Source organism: Phodopus roborovskii, unplaced genomic scaffold (assembly GCF_943737965.1).
Source record: "Phodopus roborovskii unplaced genomic scaffold, PHOROB, whole genome shotgun sequence".
Lineage (NCBI taxonomy): Eukaryota > Metazoa > Chordata > Mammalia > Rodentia > Cricetidae > Phodopus > Phodopus roborovskii.
In genome coordinates this window covers 7,483,178-7,508,283 of record NW_026126648.1, presented here as the reverse complement: position 1 = coordinate 7,508,283, position 25,106 = coordinate 7,483,178, and positions in this window count along the sequence as shown.

The window sequence follows — 25,106 nt, the reverse complement described above, 5'->3', positions numbered from 1 at the left end:
TAAGGTGGGAATATAAAATTATGAACACATTAAAGAATAAATCAGTTGTTTCTGCAAGATGCAGTTTCCTGGGCTCCAAATGAAATCACCACAAGGTTGAATTTTTTGTTGTGTGTGCAATGGTGAGGCACAGTTAAATTTTAATTTACATTTTAAATCCCATTAGTTCTCCAAACAAAAACAGTATGTGTCATTCTTGAATTTATTTGTTGACAACTCATGCTTTTATTACATAATTAATTTAAAGTAAATGAAACAGTATGCATCACTTGTTAAATGGGAAAAGGAAAATTTGTCTTTATATAGCATGGATGTTATTAACAATTATATTAGGATCTTTATAATGTGTTTAATAATATATGAGTCCCAAACTACTTTTATCTTAAGCCACTTATTATACCCACAGAAAATAACAAAGTGACAGAAAAAAATCATAAAAGGATCAAGGAGTTGCAAATGAGAAGGATGTAGTTTTGGAAAAAAGGCAAGAATTAGTTTTTCTAGGCCATGCTTCTAGATGTTTCTTTACTGTTCTCCAACTTGTGATTAAGTCTGCAGTGTTCTTCTGTCCTGTTCCTGCATCTTGTTTGCTTTTGTTAAAGACCTCCAACCAAGACTAGCCCTCTTAGAATCTACAGAAGGTTGGAGAGATGCAGAGGAACATAACAATCAAGTCTCAGCTGTCTTTTAGCATCCTGGCTCTTTTTTTTAACAACTGTGAAACTATTGATCTAAACAGAGCCATAACTTTGGCTAATTTGAATTCCTATCTAGTGACTTAATTTGAGTAACAGTATTAATATTTTATAAGGGAATCAGCATTATTTCTTTTAAATATGTACCTTAAAAGTTTTATTGTACCTTGCCATGGATTTATGATACCTTGAGGCACAGATATTTCCAGTTGCAACACTGTTCACATTCTTGCACAAGTCAACTGGCTAATGGAATTCAGTAGGCAGAAATTTCTTCCCGGGGTACTTGCATCATTGTTGATGTGTGGTGAATTAAAACAATGATTTAGAAATATAACTGTCTGAAAATCCATCTGTAATTGCAAGGCTTTCCCAGTTTTACTGTATTAGGTCATAAAGAACTATCACCTGGAGACTTTTCAGCCCCACAAAGATATTTTGGTATGCATCCCTCAAATTTGTACTTTATATCTCACATAATTCGACGTCAAATTCCAGAAAAATAATGAGCAAAACTACAGGGGGATTAGGCTAGAAATAATTTGATATATTAATTACAATTACTCCATTATTTAATCTTTTATCTTCCCATGTATTCAATCAGTAGGCTCTGTCTGTGCTTTAACCCAGGAAGAATAATATGCTGGTCAGTAAAAGCTCATAGGATGCAAGATATCTTGGCGTTTACCTTTGAAGTGGCCAGACATGAAAACATTTGGTGGAAAGACAGAAGACAAACATATAGAATGTGCTGACTTTAATCTAGAGAGTGATTCCTTTGGCTGTGAAGCCAAAGGAAGCTTGATGGTCTCAAATGACACTGTGATATCAGTTGGAGAATGTGGTATAAGGTTAGGATGTTCTTAAGTGTTCATAGCTCAGGCAAATACTCCTGCTGGTATTACTCTCAGAAGTAACATAGAACTCCAGCAAAGGCAGACTGAAAGTGTCTCTCTCCACACCCACTCTGAGCTAATCAAGAACCAACTCACCAAATTCTAATTACCTTGGAACCTTAACTTAATATTGGGGCAATCCCAAGCATAACTGGGGTTATTTTCACAAAAAGATAATGGGAGTTAATGGAAACTCATTGGTTAAATTGAGGACCTTGCAAGTCTGTGAATGCCAACAGATTTAATGTATTTTTCTTTCATGATGATTATGGAACTTTTTCTACAGTATAAGATTTTGAATTTTTCCTAACCAGTTACCCATCTCTTCACTTATATTAACTCACAAGTATAGCATTTGAGTATATGTTTACAGGTAGGATAATTTGAACATGATCTTTACTCAATACATTGAGTTATATGTTCCTGGGCTATAATTTCTCTGTCTTTAAGATTTCATTAATACAAGGTGTGTGAATTTCAGAGATCTGCTGTCCAGTCTAGTGCTTCAATTGCACAAGAACTAGTTCACCTACAAATTTGTCAAAAGAGAATAACTCGTGTTAACTGCTTTAATAAATAAAAAATAAGCAGAACCAAAAACAAAAAGTTAATGTATGTACAGAAATGTTTGCAGAGGGAGGGCAACAGCATTGATGGACACATTGAATATGTATGGTGTTGTGGTGATGGCAACATTTGAACATTATATATGTCAAAGTCCATCACATTTTATATAGTAATTATATGTAATTCCTGCAGATACCTGAAGAAAGTGGAAAATTCTGCAAACACAAAGACAGAATTAATACAGCAATAAAAATTTTGAGTCATAGGTTTAGAATAATGGAATAACTACTATATAAGAATTACTTTGAATAATTAAGGCAGGTTCATTGTAACTGAGGGCAGGGGCACAAACGTATGGGAGGGAAGGGAAACAAACTGGGTGAGATTTATAGAAATGTTTTTTATTTATTTTACATGGCGTATTTGTCTTTTTCCCTCAACTCCTTTACCCCGTCCCTGCTCGCCACACTTCTTTCCTGTTTCTCTTGTAGTCTTATCCCCAGAATATATATGTTTTTCTGTTCTTGAGGAAGAATTTGACCTTGCAGCTCTTGAATAGAAGTGGTTCTGCATGCCAAGAGATTCCTTGCCTAATACTTGTAGGATATGGACTTACTAGGATAAGAAGATATTTTCAAAGTGTAGTTGTTAGGACGAGCCTTCATGCTCTTCTTCCTGTTTCAACTCCGAGTCTCCATGCAACTTCAATCCTAAGCATCTCCGTGTCTTGATATGCTCCAAATTACTTGATTTAGTTGGCAATGTATCCAGTGCTTTCCAAACAGAATTACTATTACACACAAATCAAACCTTTGTATGAAGATGGACCCAAAAAAAAGGCTCACACAAAAGAAACATAATGTAATCAACATAACATTTTGCATTTCATCCATACAACAGTATCCTCTTCTTTACTTCGGTTTTCTGTGTGGGATGAATGACATAATTTAACATTTTCCTTCTTTTCTCTTCTAAATGAATCCCCACATCTTCCCAGTTCCGTTCTTAAAAAAAAATATTTTTTCTCCTTGCAATTTAACTTTGTAAAATTCCTGTTATTATCCCAACATGGCGATGCAGTGGTAAGTTTGATGGAGATCTTGACCACCTTGCACCTCTGCCTTGCAGCAATCTTCCAGATGCACAGAAGGCTAATATAGCCTAATTTTCTAAATCACCACTTAATCTTATTCCTTTACCCCAAATTTCATCCCTTTAATGACTTTAAGTGAATCTTGAGTTTTTTCTGCTTCCAACTGATTTACATGTTTTTTTGGTTGCTGGCTGTTGAACAGCTGCTGTTTCCTCCTAAGAAGCTGGTGGGGGATGGTTTCCATGGTGAAGGCGATGAGTCTGAGTCTGCTCAGTTATGGACACCTTTAGTATACCACTGCATTTGGAATTGCCAGCATCCATTCCATGTGGAACTGGTTAAGTCATTTAATTTCCTCATGGCAGTGAACTATTTGGAATGAGGACATGAAGATTTTTTTTTTTTTTACTTGACACTAGTTTATGGTTTCCATTTTAACTGACATTAACACCTATTTATTACCATTGGGATGTTACATGATTATATTTTTGCAGAAAGAAGAAGAGATGCAAAGTATATAGAGCACCTTACTACAGTGTTTAAACCATGGTGGTCATAAAACACATGCTTATTGACTGGCTTGAGCCAATGTAAAGGAAACTTGTACATCTAACATGTTGCTACTGGAAAGTGAGAGACTGAGTTAGAATTGGTGAGGTGCTACTGTCAGAAAGTTCATTAATTATAATTTGTTCCAAAAATACCATGTCTTACAGGATGCTTTTTATCTAATTTGTAATCAGTAGTTTGCTGATAGTTTCATACAACCTATTTTGACCATATTCATCTCTCTGACCCAAGACATGCTCCTTCCCTATCCATTCAACTTCATGTCATCATTATTTTTACTCCAATAAGATGAGTTTGTACTATTGAAATATTTAAGATGAGTTGTCTTTACTGGAAGTGGTAAGCTTAATGGGCTATAGTCTTAGGGAAATAGTCTCTTCCTCTACTAGAAGTGAAAACTTACAGAGTTCCATGACTTTGCAAAACTTGTGTGCTTGACTTCTCTTTCTTTGCCAAGACATCTTCTGGTTTGCATTCGCTGTTTATACATGCTTGCAGCTACTTGAGTGTTGAATAACCATAGGATGCTGATTGTAAAGGCAATATTGCTTAGCTTCAATTTGGAATGTAATACAGCACATTGGTGGAAGAGATGGCATTTTAGGAAAAGGCCAAGTAACTGAAGGGCATATTGGTGAAATGTTGGTTGTAAAAAGAATTAAAACTCTAAGAGGCAGAGTCTGGAGATATGGTTTAGTAGTGAAGGGCCCTGGCTTCACTTTCAGAAGACCACTGTAACTCCAGCACCAGGGGTCTGATGCCTTCCTCTGGCCTCTGGTGACACCTGGCACACACATGGTACACAGGCATACATCCAGGCAGCACACACACACACACACACACACACACACACACACACACACTTAATTTTAAAAAGTGAATTTTTTAAATTTTAAACAAAATGTTACAAACTTAAGTCTTCCCTTCATTCCCTTTTCTTTATTCATTTAACTAGTATTTACTAATGAACTAGGGCTTACATCACACTGTTATATAACACAAATAAAGATTTAAAGTATAATCTCTACTCACACTCTGATAGATGTTACAAATACTAAATTAGTAAAGATATTAAGACATTTTACTCCAGTTCTAAAGTGTCCCTTAAATGTCCATATGTTAAATGTGGTCCCTGAGCCATGGTTTCCCTGAGCTGTGGTTTTACGTGGAAGTTGTGGAGCCAGCACTTCATCACAGGAAGTTATGCCACTGGCAACATGCTCTTCAATGGAGTGCTAGGACTATGACATGTTACTTCCCTGTCTTGTTATTTCCCATCTGCCACAAGTTGACAGACTTCCTGTGTCATGTGCACTCATTAGACTGTCCCACACAACCAAATACCATGGGCCTAAACAATCATGCCAAGAAACTTCAGAAAGTATGGGTCAAAAGTTCTTTTACTTCTTTCAAATTTTTACCCCAGATGCGTCATCACAGCCATGAAAATATTACTAATATTCAAGTGTTAATTGTATCTCTGAAAGACTAATAATTGCATATGAGTATAAAAGCATTCCATAAAGAGGCAGAATCTAGGACAAAATGCTGATGGTGAAATAAGACATCCAAAACTAAGTAGAAGTCAACCAGGTGAGGTTAAAAGTAGGGTTTCAAGCAAGGGTAGTGTTCCTGAATATTTCTCAATAACCAATACAGTTCGGGTATTTGAGATGTAACTCTTAAGTCCTTTCCTGTCTGTCTTGGCTTCTTTTCTGTTCCTGTGATAACACACCCTGACACCTTGAGAGAGAAAGGTTTAAGCTCCTAGTTCCAGAGTGCAGTCCATCAATTGCAGAGAAGTCACAGTGGCAGGTTCCTGAAGCAGGTAACCACCCTATGCCTACAGTAAAGAAGGGCTCTTCATTTATATAGTCCTAGATTCAAGTCATGAAATGGTGCCATCTATATCGAGCAGGTCTTCCAACCTTCTCCTCAAAGTAATAAAGACTGTGTCGCATCTGTAGCCAGGGCCAGAGAACTTTCTTCAGATGATTCTAAATGGTGTCAAGAAGAAAATTAAGTCAAGCATCATATTGACATCTTATAACTTCCATATATGAAGAAGGATGCAAAAAAAAGTTTAAAGCAAGGAAGAGATGAGACCAGAATTGAAAGTTAATCAGCTCAAATTCATACCATACACTTCTGGATAGGCAAAGATTAGAGTCAGATTATTGTTCCAAAAAATCTAGTGAAGAGCTTCTAAACCTGTGGGTCAGCAGCCCTTAGAAGGTCTCATATCAGATATCCTGAATATCAGATAGTTACATTATGATTCAAATCAGTAGCAAAATTACAGTTATGAAGTAGCAGTATAATAATTTTATGGTTGGTGGTCACCACAACATGAGGAACAGTATTAAAAGGTTGCAATATTAGGAAGGTTGAGAACCACTGCTTAGCAATTTTTGTATGACTATAAAAATGAAAAAAATGAGCCAAAGAAAAGAGTATAATACTATTTCCTAGATAGGTTCAACATAGACAATCTCTTTATATCACTAGATGATGTGTATATGAAAGAAATTATAGAACTGGATAAAGAGATATAATTTGAGCATTTCTAAAATGTGTTGATCCCATACGATAAATTCCAAGAGTATCTGTTTCTTTTCTCTATCTACTATTTCTAAATAACCAAAACCAATATAATAACACATTTCATTTATACTCAAATGCATGCAAAATATTGTATTAAGATAGAGATGCACTTTTCTCATTTTGACATTAGGAAAATAATTTCAAGTCACCAAAAGCAAGAAAATACAAATAATTGTTTCACCTAATTTTGTTTATAGAGTTAGACTACTTAAATAAGGTGCTGTAGTTTATTTGTGCATTTTCCTAGACTCTCAATAATTATTTGAACTAGACTGAACAGAGAAAAGCCACATTTAGATAGTGATTATGTTCTTACCACGTGGGTGGATAAGGGAGCAAGATAGAAATACAGTTTGCCTAATGAAAAAATAAAGTTACATCATTCACTTAAAAGTTGGAAGTAAGATACCACAATATAGTCCCAAAGAACAATTCTAGAAGGGAGGGAGTGGCTTTACTAGGATCATGGAAGTGGTACAATGTGTACTGAGATTTCACTGGAAAGAGTCAATTTGAAACCTTTAGTCCTCCCATCCTTTTTTAGTTCCCCCAGTTGACATTTGAGCCATTATGTCCTAAGTGTCTGGATGTGTGCCTGAACTCCCCACTCATTTGGCCCAAGAATAGATGTAGCCTAATGTTGCTATTGGTCTCTTTGGGTACACTAATAGTTTGATTGTATTTTAAATTGATTTTTAATGCTCAGAGTTTCCCTAAGTGGATCTTTAAAATGTAGAAAATAAATACAGGTCCACGTTATCACAGTGAAGTGGCCCCCTTTATAACTCCACTGTGTCTGAAAGCTGTCAGGAAGTCTAATCATTTAATGTTTGTAAAGTGCTTTCAAAACATTAACTACAGACCAAAAGAAACAAATAATGATACCTGTTTTTAATCACATCATCTCATTTTGAATACCATGCCAAATACATAATGTGACATGCTTTTGTGCTTGAAAATATCCCTCAAATAATTACAGTTGACATTTGCCAAAGTGCTGACAGTTGCTTTGCATTTTGTACCATGTAGCCTTTTTAGACATTATAAATAATTTAAACACCAATTTTAAGTTTAAGTAACAGCATTATTGTAAAGGCAATATTGGCAATATTAATTTGGCAATTAATGAGGAATTGAAATTTGAGGCAAAAAAAGATGAGTTGTGAAACACACAACCCGAAAATGGAGAGATTACTTACCAAGTCTCATGTAAAATGTCACACAGTTGCATAATTTTGCATTGGACATATCTGTTTGTTTACAACAATTAACTTAAACATTATAAGAAATACACTTATAAGAAGTGTATCTTCAGCTTATTGATATCAATCTAGGCCTGCATCCTTTTTCATCAAATACATCAATTCAGAAACAATCTATATATCCTCAGTGGAGGTCTGTTTCATTGGATAAATCATGGCGATCCAATCAAAAATGGCATTGCCAGACAGTCTTAGTTTAAAACTGTTCCTGTTCATTCTCAGGAAGTGGAGAGCTGCTGTCAGTATGCTCTAATTTCTTCTTTTGTTTCAACCTTCTTTGCATTTGGATCTATGCTGCTTGACTGTGTCTGAAAGTTAAGACAGCTAATCATAATTTTAGGGATTTCATCATCACAATTTTCCATTCCCACGGAAGCAGCACAGCTTTTAGAGAGCTCTGTTGGGTCTGTCATGGGTCATGTGATGATTCAGCAGGCAATATCTGTGACAGAATGCTGTCACTGGGGAGGACTGGGTCCTCCTGTGATGGTCTAGGAGCAGAATGTTGTGGCGTGTCTTCTCATAGTTTAAATGGAATCATTAAATGCTGCTTATAAATACCACTTAAAGCACAGCTTCCCTGGGTCTCATTGCATGATTTTATATATATATATATATATATATATATATATATATATATATATATATATATTACTGCTTTAGTAAGATGGTGACTGAAATGGAGGAGAATTTGAGCTCTCTGCCTACTTTATGCAATTAAAAATACTTAGAATAGAAGCTTGCAAGTCTCATGTTTCATTATTGATTGTCTTTTACACTTTTTATTGATATTTTTATTTTGTTAAATTAATTCATTTACATCCAGACCTCAGTTTCTCCTCCTTCTTCTCCTCCCACCCAACCTCCAATCTATTCCTCCTTTGTTTCTGTTCAGAAAGGGGCAAGCCAAAGTTTATTTCACATTAAAATCCCAAATGGAAAAAAAAACTAAGACATTCCATGATAAAGCCAGATTTTTGCAATATTTATCATTGAATCCAGTACTACATATAGAATGTGCTTGAGATGAAAGAAAATTCTAACCTACGGAGGTTAACTACAACATGAAAACACAGGGGAAATCTCAGACCAGCAAAATCAGAAGCAGGGGAACACACACACACACACACACACACACACACACACACACACACACACACACACACACACACACACTGAGGTGCTGAGATTGTTTTTGTTATTTATGTACATATGGTTGTAGGACTGAATACCCTGCACTGAGCAGCCAATAAGGGAGCTCATCCCTTGGAGTGGCTAATTCTCCTTCTCCTGAAAGACATCAGTTGACTTTAGTTTTTCTCTAGAGATGAGGCCCTGAGAAATGTTCCCCCTCCATGTTAACTTATCAGTTGTTACTATCACTTTTTTTCAATTCTATTTATGAGGCCATTTATAGGAGAGACTGTTTTACAGCAAACAGTTTTTTGGTTTACCATGTGCTTTTGTGCACAAAACCAAAGTATTCATCTCTTTTTCATTTTAACAGATTTAATGTTTAAAATTAAATGGCCTAAAATTAAAACTTGATTGAACCCAATGGTAGTATATTGTAAAAGTAAGTTGCTGTTATAAAAAAGTTGTTGCTGTAATTAAGACATTTCCATCTCTCTTCTTTCTTTGGTAAATTTTTTCAGTGTTTTAAATTGTTATTTAGGTAAATTTCAAATTAAGATACAAATTAATGGCTTTACATATAATATATGGTATCAGTTTACATTTTTCTTTCTCATCTACCTTCCCCAATGCCTCTCCAATTTCCCTTTGCTCTCTCCTGTTGAACTTTTCCCTCCATCTCAATAGCTCCTCCTACTTTCAGGTCATGGACATATTTAGTTTCAATCTTTAATTTGCCAGTAATTTCGGGCCTTGAAAAGAAATAGATGGCATGCCCTAAAGTAGAAATTTCTCCTCACCCTATGCCTTAGAATCCTTAGTGCAGCAAAAATGATTTGAGGAAGAGAGTAGAAAGTCCTTCTGACTGGCGGCTATACAACACCGTTGCCTGTCTGAGGTTTACAGCAAGAAGGAAAGCACTGTTGAGTGCAATGAGGACAAGGACATGAGAATCCCTGACAGAAGCACAATTTGGCAGACATGATGAAGAGCAGAAGGGCCTGACCTCTCCGTACTCTTCTGCTTTGATCTCCTGAAGATGGTGTCAACTGGCAACATCCAACTCAAATCTAGAAGGCCAGAGGGAGGGTGTAAGGATTCACCACAGTGGAGGAAGTTTCTGAATTCTGTAGCAGAGCAGGGAAGGTTGGAAAGGCATCTCCAGGGAAGGAGGAAGAATACCATGCAAGGTTTCCTTCACCTGAGCTGATTTTACCTCATCTGAGAACATCAGATACCTCAGCATTTCATGTGGTTTAGTGATTTCTAAGACAAGTTGAAATATAGGCTAGCAAGCAATGTTGCCAACTTCCCAGCTTGTACTTCTTTTGTGTTCTATATGAATGACTTCCAGGGTACTCTAAATAGCCTTCTGTGAAGAGTAAATCTCAATCTTAGATGGGGAGGACATTTCTCACTTTACTTGTACAAACAAGGCAGGACTGCTATGTTGTTTTTCTATAGCAATATTTTTAGTTGTGCTTTAACTTGTTGTTTCAAATAAGGATTTAATTTAGGTTTAATGAGGGAGTTATTATATGTTAATTAAATATCAACTGATTATTATGAATATCTATTGGGGCATAAAAACCTTTTTATTAAGATGAATATCTCTTAGCTAGTTGAGATTCAGTAAATAGGCTACTAATAATTAGTCTTATGTTAGCATTCAATGGAAAGAATGCATGTAACTGCACTACCTCAAATATAATGTGGTTGTTAGCGAGTAAGTATCGATAGATTATTGAGTATATGGTTATTGGGTTTGAAGTCATACATCTTAATAAACTTATAGCTGTACCTAAATAAGCCCCTCTATGTCAGCGAGTATTTAATTATCAGAAGTATTTATAGAATGGTATTTTTATTTGCCTATTTGTAATCAAGCAAATAATATAATAACTCTTTTATTGAATCTAATTTAAACCCTTATAAAAAAGAGGACCAAAAGTGCAGTAGCTAAGTAATATTTAATGTTTAATTCATTACATAATATATACTTTACTGATATGTTAAAAATTAAAAGACATACATTTATCCTTCTGTGGCCCTGACCATGCCCATTTGGGGTGGAGCCATGGGCGGAAGTGACCTGTGGAAGGAAGTCAGAGGGAGAGCCAGGAAAAGCTCTTGCTGGCATGACTTGGACAGGAGAGCATCGGGTTGAATTTCCTGGTGTTCATCTGTCTAGGTTGTAAGTTACTTCTCCCTGAATAAACATCTATTCGGCCTATTTGTTTATCCTGATTTTCATTTAACCGCAATATCTGGTGTCAGAAGCGGGATTAGGATTTTCAGGGCACCTGGGTTTCACCCAGGCAGCAGACGCCGCTCCCCTCCCCCACCTTCCCCAAAGGGCAGGGTTTAACCAGGTGGACTCACCACAGCATTGGGACATTTGCCTCTTCTTTATGGCAAAGGAGATCTTTGCTGCCAAAGCAGACCTGAGAAGGCACTCACTGCTTCTCAATTTTTGCCCATTTCCACATGGCACTTTGCATTCGCACAGAGAATGTATAGGACCAGAAGGACAGAGAGGAAGGTTGAGACCATATGTGGTTGATGTAGTGATAAATTTATGGGGTCGTGATCTATTATAGCAATGGAATACACAGATTAACATTCCTCCAGTATTAGATAGGAACCATAAACGACCTCATGATTGTGGAAAAAATATTATTAAGTACTATACAAGACAGATACCAAACATCCAGGCGGTACAAAAACAGAATACAAGTGCTGAACAAACAGAGGAACCAAAAGCCCTACCTTTAAAATGGCTAACAGAGGAACCTGTCTGGTTAGGACAATGGCCTATGACCTCTGAGAAGTTAGAAGCTTTATAAAGCCTGGTTCAGGAACAGCTGAATGCTGGACATATTGAAGAATCAACCAGCCCTTGGAATTCTCCTGTATTCATGATCAAAAAAAAATTTGGTAAATGGAGAATGCTTACAGACCTGAGAGCCATCAATAAAATTATCTAGCCAATGGGCTCTCTACAGCCTGGAATACCCTTGCCTTCTTTGATACCCAAAGAATGGCCTATTATAGTTATTGATTTAAAGGATTGCTTCTTCACTATACCTTTACAAGAACAAGATAAAGAGAAATTTGCCTTCACGGTACCTAATTACAATAATTCTCAACCGGTGAAGAGATATCAATGGAAGGTTTTGCCACAGGGAATGCTAAATAGCCCCACCCTGTGCCAATATTTTGTACAAAAACCATTAGAAATAATTCGTAAACAGTTTCCACAATCCATAATCTATCATTACATGGATGATATATTGTTAGCTGACTCTAAAGGAGAAATATTAGAAAAAATATTTGAGAAAGTAAAGGAAGTTTTACCTCGCTGGGGATTACAAATTGCACCTGAAAAAATACAAAAAGGAGAGTCTATCAACTACTTAGGATATAAAATAGGTCTACAGAAAATAAGACCACAAAAAGTACAGATCAGAAGAGAGTGCTACCAGACTCTTAATTATCTTCAAAAATTACTAGGAGAGATTTCTCAACTGCAAGCCATTATTGGAGTAGAAGGGCATGATTTGAAAAACCTGAACATGGCCCTAAAAGGATGTAAGGACTTGAATAGTCCACGAATACTATCAGCTGAAGCTGAGAAGGAATTAGAATGGGTAGAAAAGTGGATACTAGAAGCACATATGGACCGTGTGGATCAAAACCTAGACTGTATTCTGGTTATATTACCATCTAGAGAATATCCTTCAGGGGTTTTGATGCAGAGAGAAGATATCATATTAGAATGGGTATTCCTACCACATAAACGGAATAAAAAACTAAAAACATATATAGAAAAGATCTCTGACTTGATTATAAAAGGTAAATTAAGACTTTGTCAGTTTATAGGAAGGGACACAGCAGAAATTATAGTACCTTTAACTAATGAGGAAATTTCCTCCTTATGGAAAGATAACGAATATTGACAGAGAGCTTGCAGTAACTTTTTGGGAACGATTAGCAACAACTATCCCAAAACTGAGACAATCAAATTCATAAAGAAAATGATTTGGATCCTTCCACGCATTGTAAGAAAAACACCTATTTCTGGAGTTCATACATTCTACACTGATGCAAACAAATCAGGTAAGGCAGGATATAAATCAGGAAAAATTAGCAAAGTGGTTCAAAGCCCTTACAATTCTGTACAAAAGGCAGAATTGTATGCCATTCTCATGGTACTTATGGATTTTAAAGAACCCCTCAATATAGTTACTGCCTCTCAATATGCAGAGAGAGTCGTTTTACACATTGAGACTGCAAAATTTATTCCTGACAATACAGAATTAACTTCATTGTTTATACAGTTACAAGATACTATCAGAAAGAGGACTTATCCTATATATATAACACACATCAGATCCCATACGGGTCTGCCAGGTCCTCTAGCACAAGGCAATGATGAAATTGATCGTTTATTGATAGGAAGTGTGCTAGAAGCCTCAGAGTTTCATAAGAAACACCGCATGAACAGCAAAGGTTTAAAAAAGGACTTTTCTATCACTTGGCAACAAGCCAAGGAAATAGTAAGGAAATATCCTACTTGCTCATTCTATAACCAAACTCCTTTACCACCAGGCAGTAACCCTAAAAGTTATAAATAGGAATGAAATATGGCAAATGGATGTGTTTCATTTTGCAGGATTTGGAAAATTAAAATATGTACATCACACTATAGATAGATTTTTCAGGGTTTCAATGGGCTACTGCTCTGAGCTCTGAGATGGCTGATTCTGTTATCACAAACTTATTAGAGGTAATGGCCATTATGGGCATACCTGCACAAATAAAAACTGACAATGCTCAGGCATATGTCTCCAGCAAATTGAAACATTTTTTTGAGTATTATAACATAAAGCACATAACTGGTATACCTACCGGACAATCAGTGGTTGAGAGATCCAATCGTACCTTAAAAGAAATGCTCCATAAAGAGGCAGGAGGAACCAAGACACCCAAACACAGATTACATAATGCTTTATTAACATTAAACTTTCTTAATGCTGATGAAAAAGGAAAAACAGCTGCAGAAAGACACTGGACAATAGAAAAAAACTTCTGAACTAAATCAGCCAGTGTACTTCAAGGATGTACTGACCTCAGAATGGAAAGCAGGATATGTGTTACGTTGGGGTAGGGGTTTTGCATTTGCATCTACAGGAGAATAAAAACTATGGATACCATCTAAGTTAATCAAGATCCAAGTTGAACAAAAGAAACATCTTAATGAAGAGAAATGACAAGTCATCCAACAAATTAGGTCCCATGAGGTGTGCGGAGGCCTCTCAAAGGTAGGGGAAGTGTTCTGCTCTTGTTCTTACAGGAAAACAGAGAAAACATCATCAAACAGCCAAAAGACACTGAACATGTAGGTGCCTACAGAAGAGAAGACAGCTCTTCAGAAACAATCACTTAAGGAAGCAGAATCTGATATATGGTAAAAAAAAAAAAATATTGAATTGTAGTAAACTATTTCTATACAGAAATCTATTTCTCTCTACTATCTAGTATTCCTGAAGTCCCAATTTATGTAAACCAATGCTGGCTTTGGAGTTGGATTTGGCTTTCCTTCTCTAAATTCAAGCATGTTGTTAAGATTAAATTCATGGTTTCTGCCTTAAATCAAGAAGCCAATTGGTGTAAGGCAAAAGAAAACAAAATCTGGGGACTCATTTCTTATATGCAATTTTCTCTCCGAAATCCTAATTTTCTCACATACTTTTTAATGCTTATTGTTGTCTTTCCCTAATGCATACCTTAAAACTTGAAAATTTTACTTTAATATTGATGTTTAATTTTCCACAAGGAATAATAACAATTCCTAACAGCAGTCTTTGAACTCTCCAGAAAGAAGATGGGGCCCCACATCATCGTTTCCACTTGACTCAACCTGATGCATCTGAACTACAAACATCACCCTAAAACTGGTTTGAGACTGTTTTACTTGACACAACTCATGACTAGCTAGCTGTAATGGTGCACCTTTTTATTACACTCTGGCCAGAGTTTCAAATAGAACTACAGTCAAGAATTTTCTGCCACACAGTGACTAGCTACATATGTCACAGCCAGTTCTGTTGAGAAATTTGGTTGCTAAAAATTTTTCTTCCTACAGGATCCATTTGAACAATCATCGGCTCATTTCAGCAGGAAGTAACCTTAAGATGATGACGCCTCCTTTCCCTACCCTTGGAATTTTGGGATAATAGTCATCGTCTTTGGGTTGGTTTTAGTTATTTAGGGTTGGGTATGGAAGGTGATGCTTATACTTAGGTTTATCTTTTAGACAGGAATAGGGAATGATTGGGAAAGGTATGGTTTAGATGGGATATAGGTAGATTAGCCTATTTTCTTGTGAATTTGAGTAAGAATGAGATAGTATTTTACAGCTTACATTGTTATGCATTCTTATATGTGGTAAGCTATGTAAAACTAAGTTTATATTTTGTTATATTCTGTGAAATCTTTCCACTTATGATGTTTTATGCACATTATTTTTACCATATTCTATGTATGTATACTTTTCTTATATTCAAGACATTTGTATATTGATACAATTTGGGATATTTATCATGCTGCCCTTTATAGTTCTACCTCTTGTCTTGACACTTATACTCTACCTCTATTTTAGGGATTTATATGTATGTATATGTATATAGTTACATTGTTTAAGTATTTGTTCCTGCTTTACTCAGGGAAGTTTTAATCAGTTTTTTAGCTAAGTTCCTAAGTATTACAGATTATCTTCACTCATGTTTCCTGTACCTATGAGATTAGTCAGATATAGATACTTAATCTTCAATCACTTCATAGACATGCAGAACATGGCATTTAAATGTTTTAATATTAGTACTCCATTGACATGAGACACTGTTGCTCCTGACAGCACCGTGCACTTTCCCAAAAATATGTTGGACACTGTTGTTGCTCCTGCTGGAGTTCATTCTCACCTCAGCTAATGGCCTGTTGGGCAAAGAATTGCCCACACCTTGACCACTGATTTGTACATTCAGTCCTATGTGCTTGCAGGAGACAAATATAGAAGACTGCTGGACCTTGCCAAGTCAGGGTAAGACAGCCATTCTACCTCCCTGCTGTTGTTGTGGTCTGTCAAATTCTCTTGGCCTTAGCCAAAACTGGGTTTACCAACATTGCTGTGAGACCTAGGATAACTATCCAGATGGCTTGTTGTTTCTGTCCTTGCTGCACCTTTTGGAAGTTGTCCATCTGCACTTCCTGTCTACTCTAGTATCGTTATTTTCCTTCTCAGGTCTTGATGAGGTTGAAGATTAAACTATCACAACTATTATTCTCTCTTCCTAGTTAGATATATTAGGTGCTAGACTTAAGCTTTCCAGCTTAGGACAACTCTATTGTAAACTCCATTATGCTTTCACCCTAGGACTAGATATATGTAGGTCATTTTGTTCTTGATTTTCCTTTTCTTAGAGCACACTTGTTATTCACTGTTTTGCATTAAGCCTAAATCTTTTCTTTAGACTAAAAGGGGAATTGTAGTGAGATAGTCCTTTTGTGGCTCTGACCAGGCCCATTTGGGGGTGGAGCCATGGGTGGAAGTGACCTTTGGAAGGAGGTCAGAGGGAGAGCCGGGAAAAGCTCTTGCTGGTGTGACTTGGACAGGAGAGCATCGGGTTGAATTTCCTGGTGTTCATCTGTCTAGGTTGTAAGTTATTTCTCCCTGAATAAACATCTATTCAGCCTATTTGTTTATCCTGATCCTTATTTAACCACAATATATAATAACTCTTTTATTCAATCTAATTTAAACCCTTATTAAAAAAAAAGAGGACCAGAAGTGCAGTAGCTAAGTAATATTTAATGTTTAATTCATTACATAATATATACTTTACTGATATGTTAAAAATTAAAAGACATACATTTATATGTTTAAAATATATATTAACATATTTAGGGAGTTTGGGGCATGTGCTTTTATAAATTTTATTTTTGGCATCTAATGTCTTGAGTTCTAGAGACTTGCTCTGCTATGTTCATAGCAGCTTTATTCATAATAGCCAGAACGTGGAAACAAATCTACGTGTCCCTTAACTAAAGAAAGTATAAAGAGAATGTGGTATATTTACACAATGGAGTATTATTTATCTGTTGAAAAATGACATCATGTAATTTGAAGACAAATGGATGGAACTAGAAAAAACATCATCCTTAGTGAGATTTGTGCCTACCCCAACCATCATCAGAGAGGCTTCATCCAGTAACTGATGGAAACAGTCCAAGGTCAGGGAATCCTACTGAAAAGAGGTAAGAATGATTATGTAAGCCAGATGGGTCAAGGGCATCATAAGAAAACCCACAGAAGCAACTAACCTGAGCTCATAACCAACAATCATGGAGCCTACAAGGGACCCAACTAGGCCTTCTACATATATGAGACAGGTGTGTAGCTTGGTGTAGTTGTAGGACTCCTAACACTGGGTGCAGGGGCTGCTCTTAATGCTTTAGCTGGCTTTTGGGAACCCCTTCCTCATACTAGGTTGTCTTGCCTGGGCTTAATATGAAGGGAGATGCTTAGTCCTATTGCAGCTTCATATACCATGTGTTTTTGATATCCATGGGAGGCTTGCCCCTTTCTGAATTGAAATGGAGGAGGTTGTGGGGATGGGATTTGAGGGGAGGGAATAGGAGAAAAAGAGAGAAGGGAGATGAAACTATGGTTGGGATATAAAATAGACAAATGTAATTAATAAAAAAACAAAACAAACAAAAAAAATCAACTTTACTCACTTCTCATCCTTGTTCCAGGTTAATAACTTATTTATGAAGACAATTCATTCCATTTTCTTGTTAGAAAAAAACTGACTCTTCAAACATTTATTTGAGCTTCAACAACAATGTGTGAGCCTGTGAGGAACTTTACTATGTGACTTTGGTCAGTATATGCATGCCTATGTTGTCAAAGTAACTAAGGGAGGTTACTATTGAAAGTGTGTCCAAAAGATAAAAGTGAATCCCACAGTTTATGAATTGTTAGGGTTAGGGTTAGAGTTATGGTTTAGGATGCATTCCATCTACCCAGGCTCTGGCTTCTTAGATTGTTTTTAAGTGAGTGATATATGGATGTTGAGAGAGGATCTTGTTGATAACATTGGTTTTCACCATTAAATTCTAGGTAGGGTAATTGTTCACCATGCAGTGCTCTAGTTGTCTAGACATGGATTTGTTATGTAATAACGTGTCTCCTTTAATAGAATGTAGAATATATCATATTTTTCTTAGTGATGTCCTTGTCGATGGACAGTGTGGTCACTGATGAATCAATGACCTCAACGTTCTAACCAAGCAATATTGTATGAAATGGAAAAGCCTCTCAGAAAAAAGAATAGATTAGAAAAATCCATGCATTGAAAATTCGTTTTTTAAATTTTCCCTCCTATTCTTCATCTAACTACTGGCACCATTCACCAGGATATTCATGTATGAGGTAAATCTAAACCTCAGCTTCTAGACATTCCTAGAAGATCTAGTCTTCCATGTGTGTTGAATTCAAGGGTTGATCAAATTTATTGCTAGAATTTGAAATTTAAAATGCATTGTATTTAATATTAGTCTAAAATTGTTAGCTCGATAATGTATTGTTATTCTGATAGAAATGTAAAACAATCTTTATGCAGGTCTTGAAGGGAGAAAAACCAGATAATAATGTTTGAATCTGAACAGTGACTATCTCAGAGGGGTTTAATTAGTTTTTACTTCATGAATATCAGAGGAAAATTATTAGGAATAAAAAGGATCAGTATTTTGAAGGAAGTAGAAATGCACTGGACATTATTCTTCTTTATTGATGCCATGTTTCTCTATAAGATATACTGATTATGTAATTAAAATTTCAGCTCCTGAAGAAAGCAGGCTTTTAAATCTTGGTCCAACATTTTAAGTATTACATTTTCTATATCAGTTGTAATATTAAGTTGTCTGCTAATGCTTTTATGAATGAGGATATTTAAGTGGCAGTGGTGATCAAAGGTGCTTCCCTATGTATACAAATCAGAAGATAAAATTTCTCAATATTGCATGAACTTCCTATGTGGAAAGACAAGATGGGCCATGATGTCCATACTGTTTAGAACTGGACGAGTAACTTTCAAACTATGAAAAGATGTATATTTGCTCTAGTTTTCCATTATTGTGACAAAATTGCTGAGGTAAGCAATGAAGAAAATTGATTGTGGCTCACAATTTTATGTTTGATCGCTGTGCTTCTGATGAAGCAGTAAATCATGACTGGGGTACACAGATGAGGCAGCTGTTCATCTCATAGTGGCCAAGATGCATAGAAACAAGAGACAGATAGGGCCCAAGATCCCAATATTCACTTCAAGGCCATGTGCAGTGACCTAACTTCCTTCTACTTGGTCCTACCCCTTAAATACTCTGCTACCTCCAAATAGTGCCACAAGCTGGTAACTTTTATCACACACCAGCCCTGGAGGGACTTTAGTCCACAGCATCACACATTTAGATGGGCAATACTGGAGGTAATGGAGGTCTTGCTAAGACACAGGAAGCAAGCTGTAATCCATGTTCTTATCACAAACTCAGGTTTCATGGTTTTCTTTCTTTTGTTAGTGCTATAGAATAATTCCTTCAAGGCACTCTCCTAATCACCATACTTTGAGTTATGATCTCATCTAGGCATACACAAATAACACCATTAATTTTCATATCTTATTCAGAAGTCAGGTTAGGTAACTATACACACATTAATTATACCTTTCTTTATAGCATTTATTAGGCTTCACTCTTCTAAATTACAAACTGTGGATAGAGTTGATTTTCCATTTGTATCTTACTTGATATCATGGTATTTCTCTAAGTTGTGATGAGCCTTGCCATAGTCATTGCTAGAAACCTAGGCTATAATACCCCTTTCAAAATATATTATACACTGATATGATGGTTCTGCCACAAAAAAATAAACCATTTATTTATGTTAACCTACTCTTTGAAACAAATGAATTGCTTGGCTTGGGTCTTCCATAGCTCACATGGTAATTGTACATGTAATATTTGCATGTGTTTTTTCTTTGGATGGAACATTTATTTTCATGGATTTTTATGACATATGCTCAAATAATCTTGCAAATAACACATGAAAATAGGTGTTAAATCTCCCTCTAACTCAGCTTCCAAACAGAAGAGGACATTGTGTTTCCTTAGAGATCGGTTCACAGCTACAAGTGCAAAGCTCCATTTGATCTCAATTACTCATTTTGTCTGTATCCCAAATATGTGATATTAAATGACTTGATCAAACAGCTTGCCTGGCAAAGAGCAGAAACAATTCCTTCTAAGTGGTGAAGATGGACCGACTTTAAAAACACATTTAGAAATCAACTCACAAGATCAAGGTTATTGCAAAATAGTTTGAGTATAGAAAAGAGATTAAGAGAGGCTTGGGAAAGGGAGACAAGAAAGCTCTTGCAGATATTGAGAAAAAAAAATTAAAATGTCCAGAATAATGTGCTGTCTTGTGTTCTTGGCCTTTTTTGTTATTGTTGTTGTTGTTATTGTTAGTTCCTTAAAGCTATTGCATAAAGATTTCTTTATAGTTCTTAATAAACATGTTCGTTCTAGAGTGTGCGTGTGTGGGTGTGTGCGTGTGTGTGGTGCGTGTGCATGTGTGTGTGTTGTTCTTGACTGTTTTGTAGTTTTCCTAAGACTGTCAATTATTCTACAGTGCTTTTCTAGAGTGAGAGCGTAGTCTGTTTAATCTCTCTTAACCCATTCAGAGCTTTTCTATTCTCTGCATTACTATGATTTAGTCTGTGCCTCTGTCCATGTGGACTACAGACTCACTCCTTCACTTTCCCTAAGCCAGTCTTTCCAACTTACATCTATAAATCATCCACATACAAGGTTGAAAATGGATTCAAACATTGTTAATGCAGTAACTCACAAACTGCACTGCCATCAGATACCTGCATTTTGAGGGAATAACAAACTCCAGAGCTAGGTAACCCCTACCAGGAAGCCACCCATTCCTCATTCTGCATACTACCTCCCAGAAAATGTCATTAATGCAGTAACTCACAAACTGCACTGCCATCAGATACCTGCATTTTGAGGGAATAACAAACTCCAGAGCTAGGTAACCCCTACCAGGAAGCCACCCATTCCTCATTCTGCATTCTACCTCCCAGAAAATGTCATAAGTCAAGTCTTCATTTTCTCTATACAGTTAACAGAGTTTATCCCATCATTACCTGTCAAGTAAACTATGTCTACATTACTGCTAATGCAATTATTTATTGACTTATTTATTGTTTTGCAGTTCAGGGCCTTGAGATTCTGATATGGTCTACCACTGACCTATAATTACCATCCTTGTTTCTTCTAGACAACTTGTGACTATATGGGCTGGCCTTCACTTTCTTTGTAACTGCGGCTCTCTTTGAAACTGCCTGGGAATTCTTCAACCTTTCTCCAGCTCAAGTTTTTGAATGTTAAATTTGAAGTACAAGAACCAGGTGTGTTTTTTTTTATTCCCATCCATCCTATGTCTAGAACAAACCTAAGTAACATTTTTTATTTTCTAGATTTTCATTTTCTTTTTTTGTTTGTTTGTTTTTTGAGACTGGGTTTCTCTGTATTGCTTTGGAACCTGTCCTGGAACTTGCTCTGTAGATCATGCTGGCTTCGAACTAACAGAGATCCCCCTGCCTCTGCCTCCAGAGTGCTGGGATTATTAATGACGGTCAACCCCCAGTGATTTTCATGTTCTTAAATGCTAAATAATATGTATGGACCATAACGTTGGTGCTTTACATCCCCCCTATACTCTTTTTCCTCTTTCCATCTTTTCTTAGTCAATTTATATTCATCCTTTAGGTTTTATCCTCAATCTATCTTGTCTTATCTTATAATTGAGTTTATTATTCCATTAGGGTTTACCCCCTGTGACTTTATTCCTCTCTAGTGTAATGCTTGAGATATGTTTTTGTCATGTTTCTATACAGATTTGTCAGGTGCAAGTCGTCACCTTGGCCACAGTCTATGTTTGCGAAATCTAAAAGATTCTCAATAAATATTTGTATAGGTTGACTATGTTTCTGGATAACTTTGCAACAAGCATGATATGACTCAGTGCACGAAGATAGTTGTGCCTTTGTTCCCTTACGTAGGTTTAGGCTGTCCTGGTTTTCACTGCTCAGTTAATAGTAGCCTAAAGCTTTACTATAGTCTCAGTTCAATGACTGGGTTCTTTCCTCCATAGGAAGATCAAGAAAAGTTATGTGCTTGACTTCTGTCCCTCATCCACTTAATTAGAAATCTCTGTGGCCAGCTGTCTTTGAAATTATGCCTTATACTTTCCATGTAGATCTTGTGGTCATAACTCAACAATCTGGGCCCTCGTTCAATTGCAGTCCATACTTCCAAAGCAGAAGGAATCTTTTCAGGCAAAAGGACTTGAAGTTTGGCTTCCTCAAGGAACAGAAGCTGGAGAATGAAATTTTTGGTTCCATCTTAGACTCCATGAATTCAGGCTTTTTAAGAGTGGGGTCTAGGAATTCATCCTTTAAAAAAATGCCCATTGGTAGTTGAGCTGTATTAGTGAACCATTAATTTTTCTTTCAATTTTGTCATGCCGATGAATCCCTAACAAGGAAAATAGAACATTTCCATATGATAAAATGAAAAAGGTTGGTCATATAGTGGCAAAGAATGGAATTTTTTCTTGAGGAGGTGAGATAAGCATATTTATCAGAGAGATTTTAATCAAGGTATTTCAGGAAATAAGCCCAAACTAGTACAGGATAAAGACACATTACATTTTTTTAAAGATAAATATCAAAATTCCTAGTCACTTCTTTGCTTCACCTCATTTGTTCATTTATCACTTAACAGTTATTGATTGAGTGCCTACTATTGAGTGGTGAGTTTGAAGAACACAGGGAGGAACAAGATCTGACCACATGTCTTACACAATTGACTTTTCAGTGGGCATGAATCCGAGCTATGAATGAGCGCACAAAGTGATGAATTCATCATGAAGGAGGCAGAAGGAAGCCAGAGGGGGGCAGCTAGATTGATGTTGTTTCATCAAGAGGGATGGAGGAGAGACTTTTCTTGAAAGTTAGCATTTGAGCAGAGACTGGAGAGACTAGTAGGGTAGAGTTAAAGGATACTAAGACAGAGACAGGTCACATGACTCAGGTCAAACTCTTGTTAACATTACCATTATTTACATTATGGAGGACATTTGTCGTATTATTCCTTGTGTGCCCTAGCTTGGGTTGTTTAAGGGAATGAATGCTATGTGGATGCAGTCAAATAATGTAGTTGGGAAGCAGAAAGCATCTCGCAGAGGGAAACTCTAAAGCATTAACACACCGATGGTGGTCTTTGTCACCATTATCCACAGTGAAAAGCACAATTTTAGAAATGCCAATTCTGGAAGGATCTCATGAATTAACCCATTTGTCAAGGCACACAGTTTCATCTCTAAAAGATGAAGTGACTTTCTCAAGGTCACTTGGCTTGCTAGGATTGGAAGAGGCTAGAAAATTCTTGCTTCTGCTTTCTGAGGCAGGGTTTATTTTACTAGATAATGTTTTAGTATCATTTTATTTAGTCGCTTTAGCCCTAAAATCACTCTAATGTGTTTCAAACATTAAACTGTGGTAAAGTATACACACTCTGGTGTTTACAGCACTGCCCAGCCACAGAGGAGGAGATGAAGAGCCTCTGGTGCTATGGTTAAGATCATAAATATCTCTCCTGCCAAATTAGCTTCGGGTCTGCAATCCTTGACTCCAAAAAATGGCTTCTGCGTTTCAGCCTTCCATCACCACTAAGTGACATACATCATCATCTGATATGGATTGGCCGACATAGAAAAGCTCCTGTGTGCACAAATATTGAGACATTTTATTGAGAAATGGAGCTTGAGAAATTGCCCAATGTCGTCCTTCCTCCAGTCCCTCCCCAAGGAACAGATATGCATGGCTAGACCTGACATTGCTGTAGTTTGAGAAAACTCCACCGGCCTGAAGCTAGAACTGACTGCCTGATTGCCAGGGGCTTGAAGCTGCCATTGAAATCCCTGCAGAACAAAATCCTAGAGGGCAGGTATCACATTGGTTTATCCTGCACAGAGCTTTGTTGAACAAATCACACAGAAAGGGTAACATAATAATGTGATTCTCTTTGTTCAAGAGCTGGTCAATTTGGAAAGCTGTCTTAACTTGCTCCAGCCACTGTGGGACCTGTGAGTAAATTATTGCCTCACTGGGAGAAGCTGACTCATTAGGCTGCCAACATATAGAGCAACGACGGCTTTATATTACCATTCCCAAGAATGTTTGATAGATATTAATGGAGTCTATTAAACCCTGGAGGCAGAAAGAATGTCTATTAGAAAGACAGCTCTCTATTTTATTTCCACTGGTTAGTATTTCTCTCACTCAACTTCCAGGGGAACAAATATCCCTTGGATGCCTACTGTGTGCGGGTTGCTCTGAACAGATTGACTCACTGAAATCTCTGTAAGAATCTTTTTCTGTCCCACATAGCCAGCCCCCAAATAATGACATGGAGACTTCTTTTTAAGTATGAAAGCCTTGGCCTATAGCTTAGGCTTGTTCCTAACTAGCTCTTATAACTTAAGTTAGCCCATTTTATTAATCTGTGTTCTATCACAAGGCATTACATTTCTTCCATCTTGTACCCCTGTTTCTTCTATGTGTGTCTCCTAGCATCTCCTAGATTGCTCCTCTTCCTTCCTTTCCCCAGACATCCTGCATATACCTCCTGCCTAGCTATTGGCTATTCAGCTTTTTTTATTTAATTTATTATTTTACATGCTTTTATTACAACAATCACAGCGTAATACATCTTCACACAGTATACAAATATCCCACAACATTTCCCCCTTTTGTCTAAATAAAAACTAAAGGTTTTAACTCTAACATGCAACAAGAACAATTGTTAGGTAAGAATTACATTCACAATGTCTACTCATTTGTATTTGGCAAATTTGGAGAAAGTACTGTATTATCTATCTTTTCTTAGTGAGTTCAAAGTTTTATACCTAAACCACTTTCTATCATAACCTGTATTGCCATTCTAAAGATATCTTTTTATACTTTAAAGCATCCTTTTAAGTAAACAATGAAAAATTTTTCAGTTTTCAACGCTATGAACTCTACATCTCTTACATAAGCTTATTTTTTGGAATTGGGTTACAAGGAAAACTGTAAAATTATAACTA